This window comes from Agelaius tricolor, unplaced genomic scaffold (genome assembly GCF_023055355.1).
Source record: "Agelaius tricolor isolate 1412-34295 unplaced genomic scaffold, bAgeTri1.0.p SCAF_1, whole genome shotgun sequence".
NCBI lineage: Eukaryota > Metazoa > Chordata > Aves > Passeriformes > Icteridae > Agelaius > Agelaius tricolor.
Genome location: NW_027269261.1, coordinates 515926 through 526966, shown reverse-complemented (window position 1 = coordinate 526966; position 11041 = coordinate 515926). Strand labels below are relative to the sequence as shown.

Below are 11041 nucleotides of genomic sequence, written 5' to 3'. Positions count from 1 at the left end.
ATGGAAGAGGAAATAGTATTATGAATGCTGCTTAGTTCAGAACCTAGATATTTGTCTGCAAAAAATAATAGTACTTTGATTGAGAAAAGATTTATGAACAAGCAAATCAAATGGCACGGAAGTTGCCTGGAAATGTGCGCTGCAGCATTTTCTATTGCAGAATTCAGAGCTGCCTATGAGCTCTGTATATTTGGGTGATTTTCATTGAAATTCAGTGCACTATGTTGCAGGCAGGGAAGTATGCCAAAGATTTTATTTTTAAGATGCAGCAGCTACATGACCCATTTTTGCCTTCAACAGCTAGCAACTTCTCCCTCAAAAGAAAAAGGAGGCATAAAACCCAATGCAGATTTGAGTACCTGTGTTTTGCTTTCTCCCACAGAGATGATGTGGAAAAGCAGCAAGGATTAACAGTGGATAGCTACTAGAGAGATCTGGCTGTTTTTCTTCCTCGTTCTGTTTTTAATCTCCTCATGTCCAGAAGAAAATGTGAAAGACTACGTGTCTGCTATTGCCGAGGCCCTAACCAAACCAGAGACCTTGTCTGACAGCTTCAGGGTAACAATGGCACGTGCCATCCCCTCCAGAGCAGCAGGGTCCTCAGCCACCCCCCTACACGATCCAGTTCCTGCTCTGGCTGCGTGTCAGTCAGCTGTCCCCTCACTGCAGACATGGCAGAGGTCTCAGGAGCCCAGTTTTTATTTATGCAACACACAGTGGAGGAGAACAGCCTGTTCCTCAGGCTTCCTATGGCTCACACTTCCAGGAAGAACTGGACTCACTGCCCACGGGGAGAAGAAAGCAGTTTGTGCAATTCCTCAAGCTGCGATGGACATGGCGAGGTTGGAAAGTGTGAAGTGGAAAAAAAGTAAAAAATAATTGAAAGAGAGCAGCTGGAGCACAAATAGACATAGCAGTGCTGGGTCTCACTTCACACGTCAGGGGGGAAAGAAGATGTGCTTCTTATGCCTCATTAGGACAAAACTCATTGTGATTTCCCCACTTGAGTCCCCCAGCACACACAAGTCTAACAGCTTTAGAACCAATCATAGTCATGCCAGACCTTTAATGCCACTCCAGTGCTCCCACTTCATAACAAGGTAGACCAAACCACTGTTTTTATAGTTACAGTTGTTTGCCTGCTTGGAAACTGTCAGATTCATATTTTCAAGCTTCTCTGCATTGCAATCAGTACACTTGTTTGTTTGGTTTTTTTTCCTTTTTAAACTGAAAACTGGGACTCCATGTGTTTGTAACTGCAGGAAGAAGCCAAGCTCATGGAATTTTTTGCAGGAGTATAGGTATGCCTATTTCTATTGCTTCAAAACAGAAATCTTAAATTCTGTGTATCTGCCAAGTTAAATCATTACACCTGCTTAATTAACACTGCAGTAGATGAGTACTCCAGACTTTCTAGGCAAAAAGAATGGAAACTTGCACCATGGTTTATAAGGAATACACAAAAAAGATATACAATAAAAGTGCCATCAAAAGATGCAGCTGCTTGTGGCTCTTTATGTACACTCTAATAACCCAGAGGACACTCAAGATCAGGAAATAGGCATGAATATATGTGTATTTTAGCAACTAGGGTTAGAGATTATCTGAAAAACAGGAATTTGGGACAGGTTTCTTGCTGTGCAATGCCTACATTTAGTCTGTTGCACATACAATATCCTTTCTATAATTCTATTAGCTGCACAAGCACACAAGTAGAGGAAGACCTTACTTATGATCCAAATATGTCAAAAACATCACATTTTTGAGCAGATTAACAAATTTGATTCTCTGTTGTAGACATGATTTGTACTCAACCAAAGATTAACATTTCCTGATCACTTCTTCTCTTTACTAGAGCTCCATGCAAAAAAAAAAAAAAAAAAAAAAAAAACCAAAAAAAACCCCACAAACAACATTTATGTACATTTTTATACAAACACATATATGAAAGCAAAATAAAACAATTAGGATGGTCACTGCAGTGGACAACTTCCCAGAACACATTTGGCTGATGTTGTGAAGACTGACAGGACAAGATGAAACACAGGTAAAGTAAAGCAGTCCAGCTGAAAAGGAGTGACCTCTCCTAACTGAGAAGAAAGAATCAAAGTTAATTCACTTGTCACTTCTTTGAGGTTGAGTTCGATCTTTACTATTAGTTTCTATCATTTAAGCAATCAGGCTTTTTTTTTTTTTTTTTTACCAGAGTACTGCAGCTATGATTTTTTATTGTGGTTTGATTCCAAAATGGAATTTTCTTAAAGAATAGAGAAGTATCTCAGCCAAAGTCACAGATTTTCCAGTTTCCTGACCCAGATCTCAGAGACTCAGTGCTCATCTTTTGTCCTAACTCTCAGAGCAGTCCAATGTTCAGCAGCCTTCTGGTGGTTCATGCTCTACAATCACAGCCAAAGAGGGTCCTTTACTGCCTCAGATGTTGCTGTGCATTAAACAAAAGCTGCCTGCACACTACTGCCCTTTTGATCCGATTTCTCCAGGACCTTTCTGCTGTGTTTGCCACTACAATGGTTCAGAGGCCTTCCTAGGAACAACAATGTACAACAGGCATCTGAGAATCCAGATAGACCAAACACCACTTGAAGCAGCTCCCCAAAAACATCAAGGGACAAAGATCAGTACAGCTAATAATAGTCAAGCTACTCCTTGAGAATCAGATCTTCAGAGAGCTCTAAGAATGTTGTCAGGCTTTCTGTACTTCTGGATGTCTTTCACAAGGTCAGAGCAATGTAAGGAGAGAAAAAAAGGAAGGCACTGATTTGGGTTCAAAAAGGGAACTATCAAAGTCCCAAATACAGACAAAAAACACCTTAGTTATTTTAGAGAAGAAATGGCAGCATTTTAAAATATGTCTAAATTCAGAAGATCACTGACAAGGAGCATTTTTGAAAATTTTACTTCAAAAGGTTGGATTAATCTGGACAGGAAGCAGAGGCAACATTGGCAACCACTTGAAGAAATAAAAGACTGAAGAATGCTCAACACTCATTTCTTCAGCAAATCACTGGGCCAGAAATCCTGGTAATTTGTTCTGTGATTGCCCATATGTTTTTGTATTCCTGAGGATGCAAGCCAAGGAATTTTGTGTCTTTGTGCACAGCAGTCTGAACAGAGAATTCCCCCTGCGTTTATAACATATCTGTATTAAAATATTTAATACTTTAAGATAGAATAATGCAACAAAAGTCAATAGCAGAAGTTACTTTGGCATTTTTGGTATCCAGCGAACAAACCCATCCTCCTTTTGGCTGGCTAAGCCTGCAACTCTCTTGATCAACTCATTGAAACCAAGCACATTAGTGAAAGGTAAAAGCAATTCTGTGTCCTGCACTATCTGATATTCCTTCTAGCTCCATACAGTTCTGTTCTCCACAAGTTTCTTACCTGAATTTTATACAGAATTATACCAAAACTTTCCATTACCTTCAAATACACCTATAGAATATATTCCTTAAAAATTCTTGTAACTGCTATATAGTAATTTTAGGCAGCCACTTAATGCTCTTTCTTATTAAGCAACCTTTAATTTAATGAGCCCACTCAAACTGTCTAAACACTCAAATTACGGAGCACCAGATCTTTTCCTCAAAACCCCTGCAGTAATCCTACTTTCTTCATACCCTTGGGTGATGGAGTAGTGCTCCACTGTATTTTAACCAGGCACACAGGCTGAAGAGGCAGATATCACAATGCAGTAGTCTCACATGGATCCAATCAAGTTCCTGCAGTGAAGTGGTTTAGTTAATGATTACTTTAATCTTATCTATATTTTCTTTCATGTTAAACATTCATTTGCTCTGTGCTACTAAAACAGCAGCAACAAAAAGACTTTGCTATTTTCTTTTACTTTATTTTCTTCTTTGTGCAAAACTCCAATGTTTTTATTACAAGAACACTTCAGCAACAAAATATATTTTTTCCCCAGAATTTTTTCTTTTACCAAGCAGTTTATTGACTATAGCATTGAATTCTGAGAGCATATTGAATAGTTGACTTTTGTCAATTCTGCCCTCAAGATTCCCACATTCAATTAACAAAGCTGATGGAACAAACTATCCAGGAAAAATATAAAGACACTTTTCTTCTTTTTCCAATGAAATTCTGCTGACACAATACACTGATACAGAAAACACCAAAGACGCTCAAGCACAGGATCAGCTACAGTGATAAGACACCCCAGCACCACTGGCAGAGGAGAAGTGCACACAGAGAAAACATGCAAGAAACTGGAGAATCACAGTGCTTATTTTTTACCAGAGGAAACGATGTGTTTCTGGCTCTGTTAGGCACAAGGGAACTGAGAAAAACCAGTAGGGACAGCCTGTCAGGCAGCAGAGAGGCTGGAGCACACAGGAAGCTCAGCAAGGACAAAAGAGCCAGCACCTTCCCTTTCACAGAAGGCTCAGGACGAGCAGGAGCCTGTGCAGAGCTTCCCTGCTTGCCCTGCTCAGAGGGCACACCAAGGAACCAAAATCTGCCAGAAGCAAGAGCGCTGCCTAGATGTGGATTGACAACAGCACAGTGACACGTGTAGCTCTAGGCCAGGCACAGAAGCATTTCTGCAGCTGAGTCACAGCACCAGGGAGCTGTGAGTGGGTGTGAAGCAGTTAGAAAACCACAAGCCTACCACGGGATGACTGTCAGAGATGACTGGTGGTTTTTGCTTTGAACCAGTCTGTGAGGAGTGCAGATAGCTGAATGCTGCTGTTTCTTTTACAAAGATAATGGCTGGAGCCTTCTGGAGCTTGTGTCCCTTTGGCTGTAAAGTCACAGTCACTTTACCTGTGAAATACAGGAGGTCAAAATGACTCATTATGAGATGACTTAGAGTCCACGACCAGCTGCTGCCTTTGTGATCAGCATGCAAATATAGAAGTGTTGAAACACGGTAACAAGCACCTATTGAAGCAAGGAATTATGGAAACACACATTTTAACACAGAGAACAAATGATGGGTTACATGAGGAGGGTTGCTGTCCAGACTGGAGAAGGCTCCAAGCAGACCTTATAGTGGCATTTCGGTACTTATAGGGCAACTAGAAGAGAGCTGGAGAGAGACTTTGACAAGGACAAGGAGGAATAGCTTCCAAGTGACAGAGAATAGGTTTAGATTTAGATGTTAGGAAGAAATTCTTTACTGTGAGGGTGGTGAGACACTGGAACACGTTGCCTAGAAAAAGTTGTGGACATACCCCATCCCTGAAAACATTCCAGACCAAGTGGGAAGGGGTTCTTGAGCAACCTGATCGAGTGGGTGGCATCCCTGCCTGCCCACAGCAGGGGGCTCAGAAGCAGATGAGCTTTAAGGCCCCTCCAACCTGATTCTATTTTCTGATTTGCTTGAGCCAGGAGTAGTCGGATGCTGCATGTTATATGGCACTGCTCCAAGGCTGGGTTATTGTCCTGCATATGACAGAAGCATTGAACACTCACAGAATGGTTTGGGTTGGAAGGGACCTCAGAGACCATCTGATTCCATCTCCCCTGCCATGGGTAGAGGCATCTTCCACTAAACCAGGATGCTCAGAGTCCCATCCAACCTGTCCTTGATACAAAACTTTGAGTGAAAAAAATAGCACCTGCCATCCAAAAGCAGTAGATTCACCTGACCTTAGGAAAAAAAGATGGAACTCATCCCGCCCTGTCATTATGGAAAGAGCTATTTGCATTCATACTGGACAGACCGATGGAGTGCAATTCTATCTTCTCTGCTTTTAAAATCATCAGAAATCCATGCTTTTTGGGTACATCTCAGAAAAACATCTGGATACACTGTGCATGACTTCATATATTATTTTACCTTTTCGGGCAAAAAACCCAACAGACTAGACATCTCATGAAATGTTTTTCATCCATCAGGACTTGCCTGAGATGAGATTTGTTGAAACATATGGCATAACAGTACCTCCTAAACAGAAGTATTTATTAAAGAAAACAGTTATAAATAGAGCTCCAAATAAACAGCTTTCAGTAAGACAAGCTCTCCAGCTTTACCTCCCTTTGTTTATCCAGGCTAGATCTTCCTTGGAGCACTGTGTGCCACACAGACAGCCAACAGCTGAATATTAGTGCAAAATATTACCGTGTCATTATGGTTTGCTTAAAACCAACTTTATACTGCTCTGGCTCTTCTTTTCCAAAAACAGTCCTTGGCCAAAACAAACCAGCAAAGCAAAAAAGCTCACTAAGAACAGAATTGTTTATTCCAAAGAAGATAACTAGGAAGACGGAGGAGAGGCTGACTGCTGGCATGGAAAATGGCTCAAAGACATCTGTTGAACAGCTGACCCACACCCACTACACAATGCACTGAAACATCTACAAATGAGCTACTGAAACCCCCAGTTCATATCTCAGTATTGTTTTAGTGCATTAAAGGGCTTTGAGTTAAAGTGTTGGAGCTCAGCAATGAAAGCACAGGGACAGGCCAGAGCACTGGGGGTGCTGACCTCTTTGGTCTCACTATTCCCACCCACCAGCCAGAACTAAAATATTTAGAGAACCCAAGTTCAACAGCCGTGTTCTGTACATTTAATATTACCAACATAAGCAATACTGAAGTGTTTCACTGGTGCATTGGGGTTAACGGAGAAACACTGCTAAGGCCCAAGCTGCTCTGGAAACAGGTATGTGCAGTACCATGAGAAATGTAAAATGTAATTTGCAACCCAACTCTACCAACATTCCAAATTTTACAAGCACTTTGTGCAAATTAAACTGAAGCATTGAGACTGAGGTGCTTGCCTTGCCACAGCAGTCTGCCTGCAGTCCCATGACAGCATTGCAGCAAGGCAGAGTAATTGATGACTTAGCTTTATCATAGCAACCAAATTCTTCAATTTTTTTTTAAATTTATTCTTCTAAAACCAGATAGGCTTTGGAAGGATTGAACACCTGCCACTTTCTCTGTCCTTCACTTATTGCCCATCTGCAGCTGACAGAAGTGTTAAAGGATACAAATAGCAGAGGGAAGAAAAGCAGAGCAGCAAATCTTTTCTTTGATTTGCATAGTTTCTTCAGGCATAAATTCAGCAAAAAGCACAGATTTTCTCTCTATTGGTTTCCCTAGTCTAACAATTTGCAAAAGAAGCTAAGTCTAGAAGAATGGAATCTCTCATCCTCGATTATCAAGGGCATCTCAAAGGTTTCAACTTTTAATGCAGCATAGACTTGAGCATTAACTTCACACACAGGTATGGGAGAGCTATGATATAAAGCTGCCAAATCCCAAACGCCCAGATCAAACACACACTCTTTAATTCATAAGGACGTGGATGTAAAGTAGAAAAATTCAGGCCCTCCGTAGGCACGATGTGAGTTTAGGACTCAAGAGACAAAAGATCAAATACCACCTCTTCCTACCTAAGGTGTGACCTACAGCATCCTAAATTAGGCTTCCTTTTCTAACCCAACAGAAAGCCACATCTCCCTACCCTTGCTCTGGTGTAGGGATTATCTAAGTGAGCCTCACTGGGCCCCTCTTCTTTTATATGCAGACAGTTCTGACTGAAGAATTTTTTTTTGTTTCCTTTTTTTAAATAAAACCCAGAAATAAACATGTATTTCTTCCTCTCAGAAGGCTCAGGTTCAGCTTGTGGTCTCTTACCACTGGCACTTCCATTAAGAATGACTCAGGCTGCTCCTGGCACAGAGCTCACTACTCTACCACAGGTCATTTGTCCAGCCTACACTGTGCTTGGCAGTTGTATTTTTTAATCTGTGTTTTGCCTGCTTGTAACATGTAACACTGCATGCTTGTAACTCACTGCATTGGTTCATTCAGAGCAATGGGACCGTCTACACATCAGGAACATAAATCACTTTAAGTATTTTCTATTGCAGAATAACCCCAGTCTGGAGCACATCCACTACAAAGTAAGTGCCCTGGTAACTTCAACTGTAAATCTCTTTTTTATTCTTAAATAATTTGTATTATGACTTACCATCTGATGCTGGGGGCTCTGAAGAGATGGCATTGAGCCTGGGTGGGCAAAACACAGGCACCTAGAGAACTCAAGAACAGGACAGGCACATCTTGCTTTCCCTGCTTTCATGCAATAAATCTCTCTGGCTCTCCAGCTCAGCCCTCTGCTCTGTCCCCAACACAGATAAAAGTGACCTCCATGATCTCATATTGTTCATACAAAAACAGAGACTGAAACTCTGCCACTGAAGTGTGACCCAGGGGCTCACAGACAGTCCATATATACACTTTTGGATCTCATCTTGCCATGTCAGTATTTCACCGTGGCTTTTAGGCACTTCTCTTAAAACTCACACAAAAATGCTCAGCCCTAGACGTGCTCCTTCATGATCTGAAATCTCAGTTCAGCACTGTTTTGTCCTCTTCTTTTCTTCTGAGCCAGAGTTTAGTTCCTCCAAATAAAGACAAACCTAAAGACACCCACATTTACGCATTACTGAGAAATCACCCTATGAGTGCCGATTAAAACTGACAATCCAGATGCAGCCTGACCCAGAAGTCCCTAAATTGCTGATTGCTAGAAGCTAAAAGAGCTGTCCAGGAGAGTTCTTGCTGTTCTTCCCTCAGCACTTAAAAGGCCACTGTAGAGAATGAAGATAATTGTATCTCAGCTGAGAGTGTGCTCACCTTGTGTCTCATCATCACTCGTATCTTTTGAGGGCAGAGAAAATGGTCCTTTTGGTCTGTATCTTACCTAGTTCTTCCTGGATTCAAACAGTGTCAAGAAACAGACCAAATTTTCAACATGGCGATGAGAAAATGACACCTTTTCATATCCCAGAACCAAAAAAGAAACAGACATTTCTAGGATCTGGCCCAAACTTTGAATATTCCATTTTTTAAAAATTGGAATAAATTCTCATGTTTTCTTACCTTCTGAGTCACTGTAATCCCACCATTTCAAGAAAAGGAGGCAAAAAAATGCTTAACACAAACAATCACAATAAAAACAAGCACACTATTCTTTGAAAAGGACAGAGTTTCATCAATTCCAGCTCCTCCAAGCTAAGCTGAGTACTCAGCACTATGACAACAACCTCCTGGCACACTGTTCAGGGCCAAGAGAAAGCAGGGAGCGCTCGTGCGGTCTCTGGGAAGGCAGCAGATCCCACTCTCACCATCTGGCTGGGGCCCTCTGCAAGGCAGGCACTTCCCATGCAGCATCTCCAGGTTCTCCCTTCGAGCTGGGCAGGCAGAGCACGGCCTGCCTCACTCCAACAACCCCCAGAACCATGCAGACCTTCAAACTCATCACACCAGAACCTGCTGCGGAGGGCATTTCATCAACTCTGCTCGTTACCAACGTGTCCCTGAGCATTCTGCCAGGAACAGGCTGAAGCACAGCATTTCTGCTCCTGGCTGTTTCATTATGGCACAAGTGCTCAGCTAAGTGACTTGTCCCTAACAGAGACAAACATCCTGTTCAGCTGGAACTTCCTTGATAGCCAGAGCACCAGGCAGGGACAGTCTTTTGTTCCTGTGACAACTAGTGAGAGCATGCCTGGCTAGGAATTTGATAAATTCTTGATTAAACATTAATGATCGCAAGTGACAAGCATGTGGGACAGAGTTTGCCCAACTTCACCCAATGAAGTTCAAGCTTGTATATTCAATAAACTGACCATGGTGTCCTTGCCAAACAGCTCTGTGTTTTTTCTACCTGAAAACATCAATCTAATTCTCTATTCAGGCAGCCTTACTACACAATTATGATAAAATTGAGTGTTTTCTTTCCACCCTATAGAGAAATAATCTCTTGGCCTGTGGCTCCAAATCCACTCTCCTCTGTGTTTCATGGCTGTTTTTAAACTGTATTTGTTACAGCTATGGAATTGATTTCGTGCCTTACAACTACTGCTGGCTTTGCCAGTCACTACACACGGTCACACTTAGGCTGGCAAATATTCTCTATCTGAAGCTGTAAATATAGATAAGTATTTTATTTTGAGTCCTTTAATATCACCTGCCTGGCACCCTGCAGCAATGCTAGGTATGACCAAAGCATCATAGCAAATAAATGCCTATTTCCCAATATTGCAAGTCATCCTTGTATTGTATGTGGTATGCAGATTCAAGAGACATTTCATATTAACCTGTTACAAAGATAACTATCTGCAGCACTTTTCACTACCCAAAGTTTCAAGCAAAATGTCTGTCAGCAAAATGGAAACTCACCTCTGCATTTTTGCAGAAGTACAACCATTCCTTTTTCCCCTAAAATGCATTTTAATATCATAAAACTTTTTTTCTCTTTTCTTCCTCTGATGTAAAAACAACTAACTTCCTTTCTCTACAGGCACTAGATTCACACAGATGTAGCTCTGGATGACTTTATGCCCACAAGTCATAGTTTTAAGCAACTAGAAGTACACTATGACACAGAAATAATCTTGCTTTCTACTCTAGTGTCTTTAGGGCCAGTAGCAGGGGAGGTTTTCGATCCCCTTCCAGTGGGCAAACCAAACCAAAACCACATTTTTAAGATTGTGGATGTATATGTTTCTTTTTGCGTTCAGGAAACCTGCCACCTTGCCATGAGATTTTTGCTAACACATAGTACACATAAAAACTCACACAGTACACTTACAAAGGACACATAAAATATTATAGTACACATAAAAACTTACATAGTACACTTTTGTAACATGTAGTACATATAAAGTCATACAAGATGTGCCTGCTTCAATCAGCACTACTTCCAGAAACTTGAAACTTTCATTCTGGGCTCCTATATGAATTTTGTATAAATTTAGCAATTATTATGACCAAAGTATGAACACTGAAACAAAGTGCTCCTTCAGACTGTTTGCTGTCGTTTGCTTTAAATATACTTAATTACAATACAATCTTAAAACTCTTAGATCAGTTCAGCCATGCAACTGCACATTGCTCTCAGTTAACAGAGAACCCCACTGCCTTAAACACACACCGTGCATAAGGTGTGCATTGCTGCTCACTGCCCACAGCTCTTCCCAAACTGGCTTCACCCCATGTGAACACACTCAGCTCCCAATGGAGAGAGCCCAGAAACACAGCGTT

At 41.4% G+C, this 11041-nt stretch overlaps 1 long non-coding RNA gene across 2 annotated transcripts; it reads right to left on the bottom strand.

Annotated features, from left to right (window-relative positions):
- Positions 1–1558: 1558 nt before the first annotated feature.
- Positions 1559–9628, bottom strand: LOC139594968 (uncharacterized). 2 transcript variants are annotated; one of them, XR_011680818.1, is made up of 3 exons: positions 4646–9628; positions 3639–3740; positions 1559–3140 (listed from the first exon to the last, which is right to left on the bottom strand). It is a non-coding gene; the product is annotated as an uncharacterized lncRNA (long non-coding RNA). The 2 variants fall into 2 exon arrangements; XR_011680801.1 differs by having other exon boundaries at positions 1559–3740.
- Positions 9629–11041: the final 1413 nt, after the last annotated feature.